General features: G+C 39.3%; 1 long non-coding RNA gene across 1 annotated transcript; it reads right to left on the bottom strand.

Annotated features, from left to right (window-relative positions):
• Positions 1–941: 941 nt before the first annotated feature.
• Positions 942–2,648, bottom strand: LOC130104607 (uncharacterized). The gene is made up of 5 exons (XR_008809513.1): positions 2,469–2,648; positions 2,287–2,360; positions 2,131–2,184; positions 1,390–1,447; positions 942–1,292 (listed from the first exon to the last, which is right to left on the bottom strand). It is a non-coding gene; the product is annotated as an uncharacterized LOC130104607 (long non-coding RNA).
• Positions 2,649–21,525: the final 18,877 nt, after the last annotated feature.

Raw genomic sequence — 21,525 nt, forward strand, 5'->3', positions numbered from 1 at the left:
TGTGTTTATGAGGCGCCAGACTGGACAAAAGCGAAGCGAACGCGCTCAACAATGCGCTAGAGAGACCGAGGGCCCTATCTTGCACCCGGCGCAAATGACTTTGTACACTGACGCATGTATCATTCCTATTTTGCACCCGCGCAAAGCGGGCTTTTCCCTCCACAGACGCACGTCGGTAAACTAGGAAATGAACTTGCGCTCCCTGGGCGGGTCGGCGCAAAAAGGAGGCGTGTTTCGGCGCAAACATTCCCTACCCAGATAGCAATGAGTCGGCGGACCACCGTCGGTTCTCCGGCGGCAGTAGAAGCGTCAGAATGGCGACATCGCAAACACGTTGAACGGCGCACCGCCGGCGTCAGCCGCTTTTTAAAAGCGGCAGCCGGCTTCCTACCGCCTTCGTTAAGCGGCCGGCCCGCGGGCCAACCGCCGTTCCGCCGCGCTTTATATTGAAGGCCGTCCTTCCGCGGCCCGCCGGAGGCAAACGCTATTTTCGAGCGCTCTGCCGCCGCTTATTCTGGCTAGATATATATATATATATTTTATTTATAGCATGCAGTTTATCAAGAATAATGATTGCTCAAACCAGACAAATTTACAATTGGCATTTTTATTCCACGTTTCAAAGTACAGTAACTGTCATTTAAACAAGATGTTTCAGATCACTGAAACATAACAGAAAAATAAATAAATCAATATAATAACATGCAGGTTTCCAATTCAATTTTGGATTCAAAAGGCTGCAATTACAACACTTACAATAAGTTTTCATATAAAAAGGACAGCTCTAGGGTAACAAATTACCAGTAAACATTATGACAAGTAAAGAGGATATTTGATACCAAATAATGTGCAAGATACCAAATAAATAAAAGTATAACTACATTTACAAGCCATTTCTAACAATATGATAAGTGGTAGTAATTTATAGTAAAGCCCTGGAGTAGAATAGGCCATTATAACGGCAATGCTGACCTGTGGCACAAGGATTTACAAGCTTTATTTGAAAAAGAAAAAAAGAAAGTAATTTCCACAGTGAGTGAGTGTAGTCTGACACTTCTGACTTCTTTAGGGGTCTTGATTCTACTGACTGCAAGATAAAGAAAGGATTCCAGTTGTCAGTGATTCTGGGGTGTCAGTAGTCAGTCTAGTTTTAAGTGGTCGGCTGTGGGTCCCTCTCAGCTGTGCGGCGCCTTTTTCTGCCTTCACGGTCAGATGCTCCTTTCAGGTAACGCGTAACGTTAACCTGGACCGCCTCATCAGTGCATCCTGGGTTGCCGGGTCCTTCCGGATGGCTAATATAGAAAATACAGATCTGTCATTTAATTTGAATTGCATGAGGACAATAGGACATACACATCTACTTAAATAAAAAAAAAATATCCAACTTACTTTGAACAATGGTCTTCAGGAACATGTCTCTAAAACATGCTTTATCCCCTACACCAAGCTGAAAATCCAAAAAAGTGTTACAAAATACATTTCTCTGAAGCTTCTCATAAAAAAAAAAAAAAAAAAAAAAAAAAAAAAAAAAAAATGAAAGGCTAAGGATTCAGACTGTAATATATGCAGTATACAATCTTAAATTTTACTTTATATCTAGGTCTACTACATGTACAGGTAGCCCCAGTGGGAATTAAACCGACAACCACAGGTGCTGTTTGCAAGTTGTACCTAATTGCTCAGTGCAAGCAAACGTCTTCAACATTGTTTGTTGAACTTGCTTCACCTGCTCTTGAAGTAAGATTTTACAATTCGTATTTTTATATGTAATATTGTAGTGTTTATTATAAATGATTTATCTGTGCACTTCATTATTCTTTTAAAATTCATGTAGCCTTATAATCTTTAATCAAATACGTTACCCTTCCCTCCCCCTCGAAACGACTTCTCTTCTCTTCCGGTCATGTGCTATGGCGCGAGGGCGTGGCAACTCCCCTCAAACCGTGCTATGAGCAGAGATGGAGAAGAAGAGCGCTAGAGTAAAACCCTGCCCTCCGTTCAATATACCGTTTCATTTTTAAATACGTCACAACACTGGAGAAAAGTCGTTTGTAACTTCCGGTTCATGCCGACTTCAAATAGAAGCAATAGTTTCCAAGACAAAAAAACTTCACAAATAACATCACTTACTTGTACTCAAACTCTTGGCTCTGTGAAGTGGAGTCTGGATTACTGGGGAGAAACCTGGTTGCGAGAAAGAGGAAACAGAAATTTGAAAATCTAACAAATGGTATAGTTTAGTGGCAGGGTCACAAATCCAACATCACAGCAATAGATTTTACATACCAGTTCAGCATTTTCCTGGTTTTCTGGAATCGATGCATCTTTCTAGAGTTTTTTTTCTTGAGACTTCCAAGATTCTAGAGTAGGGAATAATGAATGAAAGAGTCAGTTATCCACAATAAACAGAAAATAAATTACACAGATGAAATACAGGAAAATCAAATACACAAGTCAGACCCATTTACCTGCTCCCTTCATGAACTTAAAATGATGTTTCTCCCAGGTGCTGTGTGGAGGTGTGCAGAGGATGGCTAAATTGTTGCCTTCGTCTTTTTGCTGAGGTTAAATGGGGGCCAATGGCACATGCTCTCGCTGAGCCACTCTTGCGGAACCACTGCAAATGGCAGATCCTCCTCGTTGATAAACTGAACAATGTGAACCATCTAAAATAGAAGAACATTTTGCATAAAGTATACTTTTTGATTAATTTCCAGGCAAAATCAATAACATTAAAATGCTCACCCCTTCAAAAAACGAGTCATTTTCACAAGTGGATCAACAGAAAACCATGTTCAGACAAACACAATCATATACATATACACACATATATACATATACACACACATATATATACACACACACATACATCGTTATTTTTGTAAGAAAACACCAAAAGTTAAACTTTCTAGATGTAAAGCTTTCTTTCTAGATGTAAAGCTTTGGCGATCTACTGTAGCTAGATACATTTCAACATGTCGAACATGCTTGAATTCAGTGAGTAAAAAAGGCGAAGCAGCATGTGTTAGCTAACACTGTAAGTTAATCTAGACTAGCAGCATGGTTGTCGAATCAAACAAAACATCATTATGTTTAGTTAGAAAACAAATCAAGTTATACTGATCAGTCTTTCTTGTTGTAAAGATTTTGCTAACGTTACCATTCCCACGTGGGCGGGAGAATTGTCCTTCAGGATTTGGTTACGTAAGTTAGTTAATTATTCGACTGACCAATACTATCTTAAACCACATACTGTAGTACTCACACTTGCATAAACATACGTAAATATAGTTAAAAGAAGAAAAGAAAAAACTAACGCCAGGAAGAAACTAAGTAACGTTAGCTATGTCAGAAACATGACGAAAACTTTGTAAACAAGGCTAACTTACTAGCTTGACTAGTAAGGCAAGAACATATTTGAAAAAGCTGAACTAAAAATGTAAAAAATGAACATAATATTGCGTTACACAAAAAGGAAAAATGTACTTACTTTAAAGATCGTAGTCAATGACTAGATAGGATATCCTCTCCAAATACTGAAATCGTGTGACGAGTGGCCACTGTTGTGTTGGTAAATCTGCTTCCGTTTTTTAGGTACTGCCCCTCTCGGCCGGTGGAGGTACTTCTCTGTTTGTGCTTTAATACTTTCTTAAACATTTGTACAGATTGCAAAACTCGCAATTGCAAATTAATCCCTTACCTGTAAAAGGTAAAATAAAAATAAAAAAATCGAGCTTGTAAAAAAAAGAAAGACATAAACGAAATTTCCTGGGGTGACAAAGAGACTAAATATTTCTAAATATTTCACTTTATCTTTCAGGTCAAAACAGGGATTTTCATGTTTATTATAAATATTAGGCTACCATGGTTGCAAATTAATAAAAAAAATCTAAAGCATACCCAAGCTTTTGGCCAAGTTGCAGATGTCTTTCACTGTTCACTGATTTCAGGCATTGGTGAAAAGTCTAACTTCATCCATTTATTCTGCTAAATTGTTCATACCATGAATGAAATATTTATTTTAAAACCTAATCAGAATCAGAAAGATATTTATTGCCAAGCAAGTTTTACAAAAGGAATTCTTTTTGGACTATTTGTGCATCTCAATTGTGCATAAATCAAAGAAATGTAAAGAATTGTAACCTTAAGTGAATAAAATAATTCTATATATTTTACATAGGCCTATCACTGAATCGCTTCAGAGTTTCAACGTAATTTAAATGTATTTTCCTAAACCTTATCATGGAATCAGACTGAGTAAAATCTGTTATAAACCCTAATGACTTTGGAGCAACAACAATAACAAAATTTGATATAATTCACATAATAATTATAATCGCTTTAAATGTGAAAGTTAAAATGCTGTCAGTTCCACTCATGCCAATGACATGGCTGGTCGATTTCAATGCGGCTTGCCGCCAGCCGGCCGCGGTTCATTTAGACGGCGGCAACCGCTAGAGAGAATGAAGTCGGCGGCCCGGCGGCTGTTCGCCGGCGGCATCTCGCAAGAAATGGGAGTGACGTATTTGGCGGCAAACGTTTCATCTCCGCCGGCGGGGCGCACCTATAGCCGACAGTTTGGGGCCGGCGGCAAAAAGAAGCCGTGCCGATATTTTTTGCTATCTGGGTAGTGCTATTTTGCAATTCCAGAAAACAATTCCACCACTGACCAGAAAAAACCTATAGTCTAAAGTCAGTGGCGCGTTGCGCGTTGTTCATAATGCTATTTTAAGCGCGCATGCTTGGCCATAATGTAGCGGGTCCACAAACGCGCATACACTTTGATTCTCTCATCAACACAGATGCAGCAGTTTTTATTTTTGCAAATCATACATTATAACAAGGAAAATATTAACACATCATTGTGGTGTCCATGAAGATGTAAAAAAATGTAGTTTTTTTCCTCCCACGCCTGTTTAACCGACGCTGATTTGGGTGGGTTTCTCCCATCCCCATACAACGTCACTTCTCTGTCTTTCACGGTCCTGACAAGAACGTCAGTCTCCTCGGCTGTGAACCGCTCCTGGCGCGCGCCTGGTAAATCCGCTGTTATAATAGCAATCCGCCATGCAACATGCGCACCTGCTCTTAAAGGGTATGTTGGATGACGCTCTGATTGGTTTATTTCACGTTACGCCCAAACCACACCTATCAATAATGAAGCTATTTCAGACCAACCCCTTTTAAACTTGCGTCGGGCGCAAGAGTCATTTATCCCGCCCACAAAGTTACTTGCGCTTCGCGCTTGATACTTGCGTTTCAGATCGTTAAAATAGGGCCCCGAGTGTGTCCGAGAGCGCGCTCGACTGCGCGAGAAAGACCGAGGGTGTCCGAGCATTATATAGTTTGTTTATAAATAAATTACAAATTTCAGCATTAGAATAATCTCTGTAGCCTATTGGTATCATCTGCAACGTTTTAATTAATTTACATCGTTATACAAATAAAATCTAAAAATAACCTGCAGGGAACGTTCTGGGTGCACTTCTTGTTAAATTGTTTATCATTTTAATTTCCACTACAAAAAAAAGTGTAGGCCTATGTATATATTTTTTTATTATTATTTATTCATTTTTGGTACATTTCTTAAGAAGCATAATTTATTTTTAGATTTATTTGTTGGCCAGTTGTGGTCTGTGCAATATTAAATATTAAAAGTTCTAAACCATCTATTATGTTTTATTGTTATACTATAGTAATGATAATATTTATGTCATGATTCTGCCATCATGTCCTTGTATTCTCTAGTATTATGGCAGGATCATGACAGACCCATGTTTTTTGTACAAGCCCATGGTCTGTTGTTTGGGCCATGTGCTTGTGTTGTCTCGTCTTGTAACCCCGCCCCCTTGTTATCCGTGTTTAGTCATGATTGCCTTGTTAGCTCACCTGTTCCCCTCGTTAGTTTCTTGGTATTTAATCCCCTTGTGTTTGCTGTCTTGTGTCGGTTCATTGCCTAATGTATGCTGAATGTTGTTGAATCTGTCTATGTTGCTATACCTTGCCATTTCTTACCCGTGAGTACTTAGTGTAGAGTCTTGTCTTTGTGAACGTTTATTTGAAGTATTGTCAATTTATTGTACAGTCATTGTCTAGTCTAGTCTGCCATCCATTCCTTGTCCTAGTCGTGTTTTGCCCCCTCGTGGGTTTTGTTTTCCTGTTTTGATCCAATAAACCCCCCTGTTCGTTGCACTCTGTCTGTTTTGGGTTCATCTCCTTTCATCCACGTAACAATTTAAAATAATATAGGCTATTGAATTGAATAGGTGTCTCTCACATTGTCCCACAGCAACATTACAATAGTGTAGATTAGTGTACAATGTTTTATAATAATAATTTATTCTATAGTGTCCATTTCATTAATTTAACATTTAATATTGGGGGCATCCAAGTTATTTGACATAGGCCTATTTGAACATAAAAAAAAAAAAAGAGTAACGCAATAGTTACTTTCCCTGGTATTAGTTACTTTTATAATGATTTAACTCAGTTACTATTTGTGAGAAGTAACTATAACTAATTACTTTTTTTAAGTAACATGCCCAACACTGAGGATACCCAAGGCCTGGGGACTTACCACTCTTCATTGCCATAATGGCCCTACTAATTTCTTAAATCTCGAGGTCGCGTTCTACTGCCTTATCTGATTGCAAAGTAGGAATATCTAAATTGTTTAAGAAATGTGTCTGTCTAAATCTAATACGGATTGTGAGAGTGCTTGCAGTTCCTTCTTACGTTCTTTATTAGCATATGTTTAAGATAATATTTGACCCCTCAAGTAATGCCGAGTTCAGACTGCACGATTTTAGCCCCGATTTTGGCTCGCCGACAGGTTTTGCGAAATCGCCGACAAATGCCCGAAATCACAGTCAAATCGGTGCTCGTTCACGCGAGTGACAATCACGCAGTGTGAATGAGCAAAGACGCGATCTGAGAGAATCGCAGACGAGTCGCTGACGCCCGTGAGATATTTGGCATGCTAAATATCTGGACCTGTCGTCGATTCACAATCCTGCTGTGTGAATGTGTTCTGACTAAAAACTACATCGGCGATGACCGACAGCCAATGAGAGAGCTAGATACAGGGAGGAGGAGGAGGAGTTATAGACCAGAATATCAGTATTTTAATAGATAGGCCTATATTTACAATTATATCAAACAGAAACAAAGCACAAACATTTGCATGACCAGCAGCAACAGTAGGACATTTGCAAAATTATTTATTTACCCCCAACTCTCTTTGCAAAACACAGTCCTTGCTCCCCTCGTCTTCCCAACCATTTCCTGCATAAACTGTTTTTTTTGTTTGTTTGTTTTTCGCTACAAATCAGTGCACAGACAATTTGTAGGCTATCATTTTTAATAACAAATTCAGTGTCGCGCGAGAACTCCGGTCTCACGCACGCGAGATCTTCCGTTATTTCCTATCACTTCTCGCGTTTGTTTGGTTGTGAAACGTAGTTTGCGGACCAGGCAGAAGTTGTCGGCGATTCTTTCGTGCAGTCATGCAGTGTGAAACCTCCTGTCGTCGATCCATCGACGTGCAGTGTGAACACAGCAGCAACTGAATGTTACCCCAGATAGTCATGCAGTGTGAAAACAACAGTGAGCCGATTATTTTGAAAATCGTGCAGTCTGAACTCGGCATTAGCCTTTAAAGTAAGTAAATCTCAAGTTGTCTGAGTAATGAGTAAGACACTGTATCCGTTTTATTGTGTTCCAGAAAATTATCTATACCAGTTGAGACAAAGTTACAGAATTTATCATTGATATCAGTAATGGATTAAATGCCCAGATTGGTCGTTCTCTGATGTTCAAAGGGAAGTGCAGGTCCAGCACTACAGGTGCATGATCGGATACAACTAGCTGAGTAGTCAACTTTCTTAACCATTGATATAAACAAGTTGTCTACAAAAAAAATATCTAGTCTAGAAAAGGAATGATGGACATGGGAATAAAATGAGTATTGTCTAGTCAACGGGTTTAAGAATCTCCAAGGATTCACACACCCATTCTGTTGCATAAATAGAGAAAAGGCCATTGCCATATCAGAAACATTACTACTAGTGCTGGATCTATCCAGCTGAGGATCGAAAACACAATTTAAATCACCAGCAAATAACAAACTATGTGTATTAAGCTTGGGAATGAATGATAGGAGGCTATTTCCAAACTGAACATCGTCCCAATTGGGAGTGTAAACGTTAACTCAAACCACTGGGAGTTGAAAAAGAGACCCAGAGACAATAATGTAACGACCATTAGGGTCACAGATTGTGTCAGAAGTGTATAAACTGTACTCTCTTATTAATTAAAATTGCCACACCTCTTATTCTGCTATTAAATTTGTAATGAAAAATTTGACTAACCCATATCTTACGAATTCTATTGTGATCATCCAGTCTTAAATGTGTTTCTTGTAAAAACAATATATCTGGTTTGAAAGATTTAAGATGGGAGAAAACTTTAGCTCTTTTAACAGGAACATTTAATCCCCTGACATTCCATGTCATAAGCCTCACAGGATGACCTCTATCTTCATCACCTATATTAACTGTATGATACAGAAATTAGAAGCATGCAAGGGTTTTGATCTAAAACAAATTGTAGCCATGAATTATAAATGACAAAAATAAGATACAAGAAACCAATACTGCCAACCGCCCCTCCTAAACCACAAATTCATATTCAAAAGTCATATACAATGTAGGTGCAGCCCCCTTATATAATGAGGTTCAAAACGGTGTCAAAATATGTTATCCAGCCGAAAAATAAAAAAGAACAGGAGTGTACGATTTTATAACCATAAGTCCAGCGCAACCTCGGGTTTGCACATAGTTACGGTAAGAAGCTTTTTAATTACAGTCTATGTATGAAACCGTGTGAAAGTAAAAAAGTCTTCTTTTTTTTCTTACCCGAGGGGGCAAAAGGAACATCTTTGCACATTATTCTTCACCCCAATTAGAACGATAGAACTCGTTGGTTTCTTCTGGCGTGCTAAACAAGTGTGTTTTCCCTTGGTGAGTACAAGAGACCAAATCTGACTCCCTTTTCGTAGAGCCGAGACTTCACCTCTTTGAACGCCGCTCGCTTTTTCCCCAGCTCAGCGTTAGCCTGGAAATCTAGACCCAAATCCGAAAGATCTGGCATTGAGTAATGAAAATCGTCCAACTCGAGGGGCGGCACCAAGCATGCTTTTGAAAATCTCACTGTACGCAATTGGATAACATACTTGCTGTATCCGGTCGGCAAAACAGCAAAAAATTCCTTCTTGCAAAGGAACGATTCGAGCGCCATCTTCTGTTACCGCCGTCTCGGGATAAAATTTGTGCAGGACAGTCGTGCCGTGTACCAGCTGCTTTGACGCGATTATCAGGTTAAAGGAGAACTCCGGTGCAAAATGAACCTTTGGTCTAATAAAACATTGGTACCTAGTCAACCGTTCTCTGAGATTTGTTTTCATGATAATCGAATGTAAAGAGTTTTATCTCTAAAAACTGTTTAGCGTATAACGCTAGTAATGGGGGCATTTAATAAGTAAAAAGAAATCGCTAGTTAATACCACTAACAAGGCTCAAAATAGCCCCACACTTACACAGTAACATAATGAGGGTCCCTACATGCAAAACGAAGCATTGAGAACTTTGTAAGTGTACAGACCGTTTAATAAGAAGATAAAGATAAAGACAGTCCACTTCGTGTATACAGACAGGAGCCATCTTTGGAAAACAGTCTCGACTAGTCAAACCACGAACGCCATTCATGCAGTTCAGAAGTTCACTGAACTTCATGCAGTTCAGCTCACTTAGCACGTCGTTCGTGGTTTGACTAGTCGAGACTGTTTTCCAAAGATGGCTCCTGTCTGTATAAACGAAGTGGACTGTCTTTATAAAATATATTCTTATTAAACGGTCTGTACACTTACAAAGTTCTCAATGCTTCGTTTTGCATGTAGGGACCCTCATTATGTTACTGTGTAAGTGTGGGGCTATTTTGAGCCTTGTTAGTGGTATTAACTAGCGATTTCTTTTTACTTATTAAATGCCCCCATTACTAGCGTTATACGCTAAACAGTTTTTAGAGATAAAACTCTTTACATTCGATTATCATGAAAACAAATCTCAGAGAACGGTTGACTAGGTACCAATGTTTTATTAGACCAAAGGTTCATTTTGCACCGGAGTTCTCCTTTAACTGACTCGTAACATGTGCAATAGTGTCCAAACTCGCACCTTGTATGCCCGCCTTAACCGTTCTAATCACACCGGTTTGATCGTACGCTCCAGGGACCAGCCAAAACTGATCACACCATTGTGATCGTACGTGCGAAAGTGGCAACAACTCTAACCTCTGAAACAAACCTCCAAGACATCCGTGAACAATCACAAATAAAGTGTAACCAAAAATATATAAAAACAATTACATTTTTGTAATGCTGTCATCTTTTAAGTATCTTCATTTCAGGGCTTTTCTCAGCAAATGTTGATATACTGTATGCGAATATTTCAATTAATCAGCATATAACATATTTGATTAATATTTGTATCGATTGACAGCCCATCATTCAATTATATCGCATAATCTACTTAGTAAAGACTGAGAACAGCAGTCAATTAGACCTGCAATATCTGCCACATCAGGCCTCTTCTGCATAAGACTTATCTAAAAGACTGAAGCTCAATTGAGCAGAGAGAATACAGCTGGAGAGAGGAACTATGGATGAAGCAGTAGACCTCAAATACAGGCAGCTCCTCTCTCTCTCTCTCTCTCTCTCTCTCTCTCTCTCTCTCTCTCTCTCTCTCACACACACACACACACACTCTTGTCTATTTTTCCCCTGGGTGGTAGCGCAAGGAGAACACACATTGACACGATGTGTTCTGAGCAAAGTGAGACTGACAGCTGCTGCAGCTCACCTTAAACACACTTTAATTGAATTACCATCCAAGCACATAGCCAGATACGTTGGATGCACTGACTGAAAATGTGGGGGACAATTTCTAATTTCATTTTCTAAGCGGTGCAGAAAGCTTTGCCTGATGAATTTCATGAGCAGGAATTTGTGCCTTGAGTGCCTCTTATACATCGCATACAGCAAGCTGACTTCTTATGGAATGACTTGAATATCACTGTCTTCAGTGAAATTATTACCTTTGATATGTGTGCCGTGAGTATGCCTTGTATTTAGTATAATATATGAAGATCATATTTGTTCAGTTAAGCATTTAAAAATACTGTGTGTGGCTATATTAAAGTTAATACTGTAGCTAAAAATTATAAAGTGTTACCTATTTGCTAAATATTTCTTTTATTTATACCATGTTGTTTGTTATCTGTGTTGTTTAGCAATGGAAAAAGGCTGATTTAATTCAATATAACTGATATTACATGAAAAATAACTTAAGACGGCATATTTAAACCCCATGCAAATACAGCACAGTGAATCAATTACACTTTCACAATTTTCACACCTGTGCGGTATTCACGTTCAAACTGACTATTGTAAAATGCAGGTTGGACGCTAAGCTACCTACACCTTATGTTGTTCCAAATCCCGTATGAGTTTCTTTCGTCTGTTGAACACAAAAGAACAAAAGAAGATAGAGTGAATATGTACTGTAAATAGTTGATGGCAGCCATTGACTTCCATGGTATTTTTGTTCCTATATGAAAGTCAAGTCAAAGGCTACAGCCAACTGTCTGGTTACCAACATTCTTCAAAATATCTTCTTTTATGTTCAACAGTAGAAAAAACCCCTCATACACAACACAAGAAAAAAAACACAAGGGTGAGTAAATTATTACAGGACTTTCATTTTTGGGTGAACTAACCCTTTAAAGCTAAAAAATAAACATGGTTGAACGTTGAATTCATTTGTCAGAATGTACATTTTTGACCAACGTTTTTCTCTTTTGATATTATTTCTAGCACAAAATTAGTTTTGTAGTAATTAAATATTTGCTTAAGCCTAGTTCACACTACATGATTTTAAAACGTCGGGCTGAACTGTGCGGTTCACACTACATGACTTCCTCTCTATGAAATCAGGAGTGTTCAAGTTGTTGAGCTAATTCAACACCACACGACACAACGTGATTGATCCGCAACAGGAGGTAACGCACTACACGAGTTGACGACAACTCTGTCACCCAACGATTCTATCTTGTCTACAAACCACGTTTTGTCACGAAAAATCACGCGTTAAAACGAACCGGAAATAACGCGAAACAGCACGCGCGCCAATACCCAGCGAAGAAGAACACAACACGCGAACATGCCTTGCTCTGATTGGCTGTAGCTCATGACATCACGTGAGCTTGAGTCGTGCGACAGCTCTGGATATCTATGCTAGATATTTTTCTGGGCTCGGCGACGCGTCTGCGAGGCGTCTGCGAGTGTCTTTGAAGCGTTGTTGGCTCTTTCATACTAACAGATTGGCGAGCATTCATCGCCCGCTAATCCCCCGCGATTTGCACGCGATAACACCCTCACCTGTCGGTGAGCTCAACGATTTGCAAATCGGGCTTAAATCGGGCTTAAAATCATGTAGTGTGAACTAGGCTTTAGTTATCATCAAAGCTTGCTCTATTTTGTTGTACTTCATTAAACTGCTGTTATGCTTCAGAAGTCTGTCCGAAATCAGTTTCGTGTGGTATCTTCGTGTGCAAACGCTGCCTGAAAAATAATTCCCTGATAGGGCAACAAGGCAACAAGTCAGCTGCCTAAGTTTTCGAACACAGCCATTGTCTCGTTGTCCTATCAGGCAATGACTTCAAAACTACCTCCTGAAACTGATTTTGGACAGACTTCTGAATCAGCATAATGATCTACAACAAAATAGCGATACACTTTGGCGATAACTAAGCAAATATTTAATTACTACAATACTAATTTCTCACTAGAAATTAAATCAGAAGTTGAAAAGTTGTTCAAAAACACACCACAAAATGCAACTTTCAGACACCATTTTATATTTTAGCTCAACTGTCATGAAATTAAACGCACAGGATAGTGGGATATCATAGGCAGCAAAGGATACATCTATGCTGCCTTCAAAATCTATCAAATGAAGGCATCTCAGTAAACAGAATGAGACACAATCATTGGATTCAGACATGCCTTGTTGCCTTCCTGGCTCTGTTTCTCAGCTTTCAGATGCAGCCGATTTGTTCACCTTTTTCACATAATTTATTCACTTGAATTTATCATCCATTGCTCTGATGAAGGGGGAACACACTAATTAGATGTTCTCAAATGCAAATTCATAATGATCTGAAAAAGTGATTATACTTGTAACCTGTCAGAAATTAGGCATTTCATGTTGGAGCTTATTACCTGAAATTATGCTTATTAGCATAACTAAACACAAAGTAGTTTATATAATTCTCAAATGCAGACATCAATTACCTAAAAATGAAAATTCTATCATCGTTTACTCAACCTCACGCTGTTCCAACCAGTATGGCATTCTTTCTGGAGGAAAGAACGTCTTATATTTTCTAATCAATATGGCTGATGAAAGTGAAAGATGACTACAGCTGTAAACAGGATGCAAAAGCCCCATTAATGTATCACTGACGATGTCCGTATGACTTGTGCACAAGGTTTGTAAAATTGCTTGATAATTTTAATCTTGTTCTGTGTACTGGATCAAACGATTCACTGTAATGATCCAATTCAAAAGAATGATTCAATCAGAAATCAGAAATTGCTAATTATTTCATGAGTTAAAAGAAAAATATCAGTCTCAAAAGAACAAATCATCATATAACGTAGATCGCTACTTCTCTCATGAGTAGTATGAACCAATTTATGCTGCTTTCATATAATGCTCACATTAATTTAAAAGGATATTCTTCAAAAAACTATATTTTGTGCTCCACAGAAGTAAGAAAGCCACATGGATTTTTACATTTGGGTGAACTATTCTATAGGTTTAAATCATTCAGTCTCATTCCCTCTCAGTTCCTGACATCTCTCCTTTCCTATAAGTAAGAAAAAGACCAAAACTAAAACTGGTTGCAAGAAGCCATCCCTTACGCAATCTAGCAAAGATGAAATCATGCTTGACGTTTAAAGGCCTTGAAACCGTGATCCACGCTTTGATAACATCCAGACTTGACTATTGTAATGCGTTATATACGGGAATTAGTCAGTCATCTATTTCTCGTTTACAAAAAGTTCAAAATTCAGCTGCTAGACTAGATGGGGATAAAAAAACATGTTTAAATAAGTTGTTGTGTGCACATCCCACCTTCTTGGCAGGTGCAGGACAAAAAGGACTACTGAATTGAAAAGATTATAATGTCCGCAACACTGCTACTTACTCCCATATTTTAATAAAAAAGGCAACGTTTCGACCCTACTGGGTCTTCTTCAGGCAATTGGCAAAACACATTTGATACAGAGTTATATAGGCCTTACAATCTGACCCACCCTGTGATTTCAATTAGCTTGATTGGGCCTAATACTTGCATGGAAAAAACAATCAACATACACAAGAATCAATTCCATATGCACATAACTTCCTAAAATGTAGTCAGAAACATGCAATTAACTACCAAGTGCATACTCACATATATACATGTCATATATACATCCACAACCAAATACATAGGCTACATAAATACACATTATATTATGACATATACATGACACAAAGCCATTCATTATAAGAATGGCTTTATGTCAAAATCTTTATTAAGACCATAAGGAGACATTGTGTTCAAATAGTAAATCCAAAAAGTTTCCCGTTGGAGAAGCCTTTTACCATGATCTCCTCCTCTTAACGGTTTATTGACCCGCTCCACCCCGATGTATCTAAGGGCGCTGACATTGTGGCCAGCTGATTTAAAATGAGCGGCGACAGGACTACGTTCATCTCCTTTTCTGATGGTACTTCTGTGCTCACTGATTCTGGTCCGTAGCACTCTCGCTGTTTTATCAACATATGATAAACCACATGGGCAACTGATAAAATAAATAACATGTGTGGTGCTACATGTAATAGTACCGCGAATAGATAATGTCTTACCAGTGTGTGGATGATTAAAATGTTTGCACTTATGCGTATACGAGCACTGGGCACAACTGCCACATCTATAATTACCATCTGGCATACTAAGAAAAGGCGTTGTAACTTGAGGACGTATATCATTCTTAACTAGATGGTCCTTTAAGTTAGAAGCACGCTTATAAATAAGCTTGGGTTTTTCTGGGAAGACTCTGGTTAGTTTAGGGTCCGACTCAATAATGTGCCAGTATTTATAAACAGATCTTCTAAATTCTGACACAAGTGGAGAATATTTTACACAACATAAAGGAGACTTATTTGGAGTTTTTTTGCGTATAGATCGAAGGCACTCGTCTTGCGTTATCTGATCAAAACGTTCGTTTTGCCAATTGCCTGAAGAAGACCCAGTAGGGTCGAAACGTTGCCTTTTTTATTAAAATGTGGGAGTAAGTAGCAGTGTTGCGGACATTATAATCTTTTCGATAAAAAAACATGAACACATTACACCTATACCCTGATCTCCTTGCACTGGCTTCCGGTTTATTTTAGGATTGATTTTAAACTTCTGTTATTGGTGTACAAATCCCTGCATGGACTCGCACCGGCCTATCTCTCAGATCTTTTAACTGAATATCAGACTGGACGAAGTTTGAGATCAGTGACTCAGAAGCTACTCAAAATTCCCAGGACACATCGAAATCAAAAAGGCGCTTTTGCTGTAGCAGCGCCTAAACTTTGGAATAGTTTGCCTAAACATAATAGAGACGCTGCTAATGTGCAGGTTTTTAAAGGACAACTCAAAACTCATCTGTTTTCAATAGCTTTTAATCAGTGACAATTTTATTATATGTGTTGCCTATGTGATGCTTCTTTTTCAGATTAGATCTTTTCTATTTCAGTGTTCTGTTTTACATTGCAAAGCACTTTGGTCAACTTGTGTTGTTTTAACCAGCCCGATCTCACGGCAATTCGTACGAATTTTATGAGGTGGCTAATTCGTACTAATTCATACGACCTCACTTGTACAAATTCGTACGATTTTTGCTAATTCGTACATATTTTACGAGTTACCAAATTCGTATGAATTCGTACAAATGACCTACCCCTGACCCCGCCCATAAACCTACCCATAACGTGGGTTTAGAAAAATCGTACAAATTCGTACGAGTGAGGTCGTATGAATTAGTACGAATTAGCCACCTTTTAATCACTCGTACTAATTCGTACGAATTGGTCGTGAGATAGCGTTGTTTTAACTGTGCTATATAAATAAAGTTGCTATTGCTATCCATCCCTGCCTACAAAATTGTTTGACTGGAGGATGTAAGGCCCTAGTAAAGCTGAAATGTCTCCATGTCTTGAGCGGACACTTTTCTCACCTCTCGCTGTGGCCTCATCCATCTCTTAAAAAACACTAGGCAATTCCTAAACCTACACTTTGTGATGACAGCTGGAGCCCCTATCAAAAGCAATTCTGCCATCCTTTGTCTATACGTGTATATGTGTCAAGCAGAAGGCTGAATGACTGCATCAGGCACCGGTAGCATGTCATCTGAAAAAAAATATCTGCCCTTAAGAAGACTGAGCTTGAAAGAGACACTCTTTTGCGGCACATAAGTCAGCCTCTCGTGGTAAACACTAAATGGACTACAAAGGCTTATCAGGGCTAATAGACCAAGGCATCAAAAGTGTGTCTGTAAAACAAACTGAATGCCACAGGTGGAAAATTTAATGAATTTTTGATAAGTGAAATGATAAATTGACGTCACGTTAATGTAGGAAAATTGAATTTTCTTTGAGAACTGTAACATGTATGTTTTGTTCCTGTTAACCCTGCCTGAGTTCATGAGTTCGTACAGTGTGATGTTTACCTGCATCTCCCATGCCCGCTGGTTCTGCCCAGCTCAGTGTCTCCTGCGTTCCTGCTAATTCCTTCCAGCTCTAAGTCTCCAGAGTTCCCACCCAGCCTCCGTTTTCCGCCTCCTCTTTCAATATCAGCCAGTCCGTCAGCCCCATCTCTGCTGTCTCCCGTCAGCCCCTCGACTTGACCTCCCCTCTGTGGTGTGGAGCCATCTCGGGCCTTCCTTCATTCAGTTCATCCCAGGCGAGTGGATCCCAGTTACGACGTGAAGATGTGCCTTTCACATGAATATGTTGACACTCCTTTTAGCTCTACCAAACAATATTTTTAATTGTGTACCAGACCTTGCACAATGGTCAAGAGGAATCTTGCACCATATTCCACTTTACAAAACAACTTCAGTTCAGAAAAAATGATACATACTTTTGTAACATTTTCCACCTTTATGCAGGTCAACACTTGTTAATAATAGCTGTTCTGTGAGCTGCTTTGATCAAAGCATGGCTTTTGTGAATAACAATTTCTAAATTTTCCAGGGCTCAGAAAACCTTGTACCAACACATCCGATCTCGCCTCATTGATTGGACTCTAGTTTAATGACTCTAAGTCGCTTTTGAAGAAATCATTACCCTAGGGATTCCCATTTTTTTTCCACCATGCACTGGGAATGTGTAGTGCGTTCAATAATGCATTATTAACATTTGCTTATTTTTGTAACTTAGCTGAAGATCAAATTCAAATTATTTGTATAATTATGACCAATTTATGACGAAATCACATGCTTGTCACATACTTTTTCCTGCAGTTGTAGAAGTGATGTTGATGTTGGTCTGAGAAAAAATTGTTTATGCATTTTATGTTCTGTATTTTCTCATTTCACAGGTGTGGTTCCGTTTTCATCAAATGCGCACCATTTGGCCACAGTTAATTTAAGGGGAGCACATTATGACAGTTCTCTCAAGCACAGGGCTGAGGGATCACATTTGAATTTGTCATTTCATCTGCAACGGTTTGAAGCCGGTCTGCCGATTACTTTTGCGAACCTCTCAGTGTCTAAAGGACTTTGGCAAAGAAAACCTAAAGCAAATATTTGGTGCAGGCTGCTTTCAAAAATATGATTACTGACTCTTAACTTTGAAATTCTGACCTGCTGTTGTCTGAAATTATGTTTTGCCACCTCTGTGGACCAAATGTTATTGGATTAAATGTAAGTAGATTTATTGCTTCTATCTTCTCAAAAACAAACAATGTGGTTGGTCCACATTTTTTGTTGACATTTAGGCACAAAGAAAGCACAGTAAATCGATTGCAGCTCCAAATAAGATGACCTTGTCCTAAGAAAGACAGGGATTGATCAATACCTACATTGAGAAGGTGACCTCTTACTTGAGTCACCTGGGCACCAGCTCTTCAGGGATGTGTGCTGTACATCTGAATGAGTGGAGCATGTGCTCTCCCAAAGAACTAATGACTTCAGCTTAAAAAATAACCGCCTTGAAACAATCCGTCACAGCTGGAGTTGAGCACGGTTCAATCTGTGTCCCGGTTTAGAGGTTTATTTCTGCTCTGGTTCATACACTCTGGTGACTATATGACTGGCACTGAGCGTTCAGCACACCTATCAATCAAAAATGTGCATAGAGACCAACTGTCAATGAGGAGAGAGCTGCACTAGTCCATCAGTTCTCTTCTAATGACCCCAGCCTGGTGTAAACATAAAGACTGAGTCGGCTTGCTCTCTCTGGTTCTCTAATGGTGTGGACACTGGCCAGCTCAATGGTGTTTCCATTAGAAGTTCACTGCACCTTTAGCTTTCATCCATCTAAATGGTTTCCATTTGAAAACATCTTGCACTATGCAATCAAAAAAATCGTCACCATACAAGCAGTGTCTGAAAAAAATGCTGTAAACAGAGATAGAAAGGCAACAAGGCACATCTGAATACAATGTTTGCATCACATCACATCTATTAAGATGGCTTCATCTGGTTGGATTTAAAAAGCACTGTATCGAAAAGTTGAAAGAAGTATTGAAATATTAAAAAATCTCTCTCATATGTTTTTCAAAATATTTTTGAAAGAAGTTTCTGATGCTTACAAATGCTGCATTCATTTTATTTAAAATACAGTAAAAAAAAAACAGTAATATTGTTAAATATTATTATGATTTAAAATAACTGTTTTCCATTTTAATATATTTAAAAATGTTATATGTCCATGTGAATTTTCCAGTCTTCAGTGTCACATAATCCTTCAGAAAGCATACTGATTGGTGCTCAAGAAACATTTCTTCAGAGTTGAAAACAATATCTTTTTTCAGATTTATAAGATGAATAGAAAATAAATTACCCAAAAAATACCAGTAAAGTAAAAAGTATTTACTGTCACATGATAAATTGATGTCCTTGCTGAATAAAAGTGATTCATTTTATTTTTATTCTTTTTTTTAATCGTCCTTACCTCAGACTTTAGATGTGCAATATGTATTATGAATGTACCTTCAACCACTTTCAACTACAACAGATATATTTTTGACTTATTATCCTTTTATACTCAATATTTTGCTTAGTTATCACCAAAGAGCACATACATTTGTTTTAGATCAATGGACTTGGCATGCAACTTGCACAAACTTCTCTATTTTTTTTTTTTTTTTTTTTTTTTTTTTTACTGTCACTGTCGTGTTGTATATTAAAAAAGATTTTTTAAAAATTGATTTTTACTAATCAAAGTGGCAGCAAAAGTTAAAGAGACAGACTATTCATTGTTTGCTCAATTACTTGATCCAGAGTGATTTAGAGTGCTTTCAAACGAGCTCAAATGGATCAGTACATTAGCATCAGAATGAGGTTTCTCAGCAGTATTGATACACAAACACTTCATATTGCCAAATAAAAGTCATCATACTTCCCTTCATCACATCATGTGCCTACGCTCTCCACGAACAATCCTAACTTAAAGGCCGACAGCGAGTGCTACAGTCAACAAGCAATAGTACATTTGGTTGAAAGCTTGGGTCTGATTTCTGTTCAGGACACAGTGTTGTACATGCTGTGGACATTAAAAAACATTATACAAGTCACATTATCTGATATTCAAATTGTCAGCTTTATCGCTGAAGAGGCGTCACAACACAGTTTGGTATAGCAATTCAAAATATGTCCATGGCATGCACAGTATGCACTGCTCCCTGTTATTTCTGAAAGGCCTGGGCTTTATACAATTTAGAGTATCCATTAAAGTCCATTAAAATACAGGCAGCTAAGAGAGGGAGGTGGAGAGATTGATGGATTTGTTCATTAACCATGCCGCAGTGTTAAAAGCATGCTGGCAGGATTAGTGACAACATTGCTTGTTTAAACAAATGCCTCTCCATTCCTGTTTTTCACTTCTATTCAGAACAATAAGGACCAAGGCGTTTTAAAAACTTCCTTTTGTGAGGAAGAAATACAGTACCAGCATCTCTTTTTCTTTTTCAACACTTTAGTCTCTGTAGAATCAATCAGCAATAACTGCTGTGACATGACCACACAGGTCACTAGAGGGAAAGATCATTTTCATGAAAGCATACGGTACTTGTTTCTTACATATGTCGACTTAAAGTGGAACTCAGTAAGGGAAGCAGCAATGAAAACAAAAGCGGCATCTTGTGTATGCTCACTTTTTTTACCTTTGCTTCTTATCATTAATCAAAGAGACAGCATGGGCCTTTTAATGCGAAATACACTGTTCTCTTACGAGAGGTTCTCTCGTATTGCGTAAGCTAGCTTACGCTGCGGGAAAGATTCATCTTTGCTCAGATATTGAAGCCAAAAAATTATTTCATAATTTGTATCCATACACAACGCAGTTCCTCTGCGGCAGACCTAGAGCAGGCTAGCTAGCAGCTCATTGGTTCGCTCAGAGAGAACTGCTTAAGCCTATGGGAGAGCGGGGCTGAACCCGCTTCCAATGAGAGGCGCCCGCGCGCTCATTGCGTCATGGCCCGCCAGAATGGGCGTGGTCATGGTGTATATAACAGTCTCTCCCAGGCTTATATGTCGATTCATTTCATCTTCAGCAAGCTGCACGCTTCTGCTGTCCTGAGAAAAGCCGTCGCCGTCGAGAAGGCATCTCTCTAGCGAGCTTCCGGACCCTGAAGAAGCCGGCCGTCTTCGCCACCTTCAGCCGCCCTGCAAGCTAGCGCCATCCGACGACTGTATCCTTTCTCTTTTCTCCATTATATCTAAAAGAGCCGAGCGTCTTTTTAAAGATGTCTCGTTTTTCCTGCGGCTCTTGCCGCGCTCGTCTCGAGGACGGAGACCGCCATGTCATCTGCGCTCTCTGCCTGGGACTCGAGCACGCAGAACTCGCCCTCGCGGATGGAGGATGCGACTTCTGTGAGAGCCTGCCGTTGTCGTCCCTGCGGGCACGACTTCTGGCAGCAAAATCCGCTCCCGCGCCGCCTTCCTCTTCGCCGCGTAAGAAGAAACGCCGCTCCCAGAGGCCGCCGGAGCCCCCAGCGGAACAATGCGGGCCGCCGCCGCCGCCTCCCGCTTCCCGCTCTCCCTCCCCGCCCCTGCCGGACATACAGTTGCCGCCGAGTGGCCGCTCTGTCGCTTCCGATGACGCCGCGGAGGAGAAGGACTCCTGTTCACTGCTCGCATCAGAC

Source organism: Rhinichthys klamathensis, unplaced genomic scaffold, assembly GCF_029890125.1.
Source record: "Rhinichthys klamathensis goyatoka isolate OS25496 unplaced genomic scaffold, OSU_Roscu_1.1 h1tg000312l_1, whole genome shotgun sequence".
NCBI lineage: Eukaryota > Metazoa > Chordata > Actinopteri > Cypriniformes > Leuciscidae > Rhinichthys > Rhinichthys klamathensis.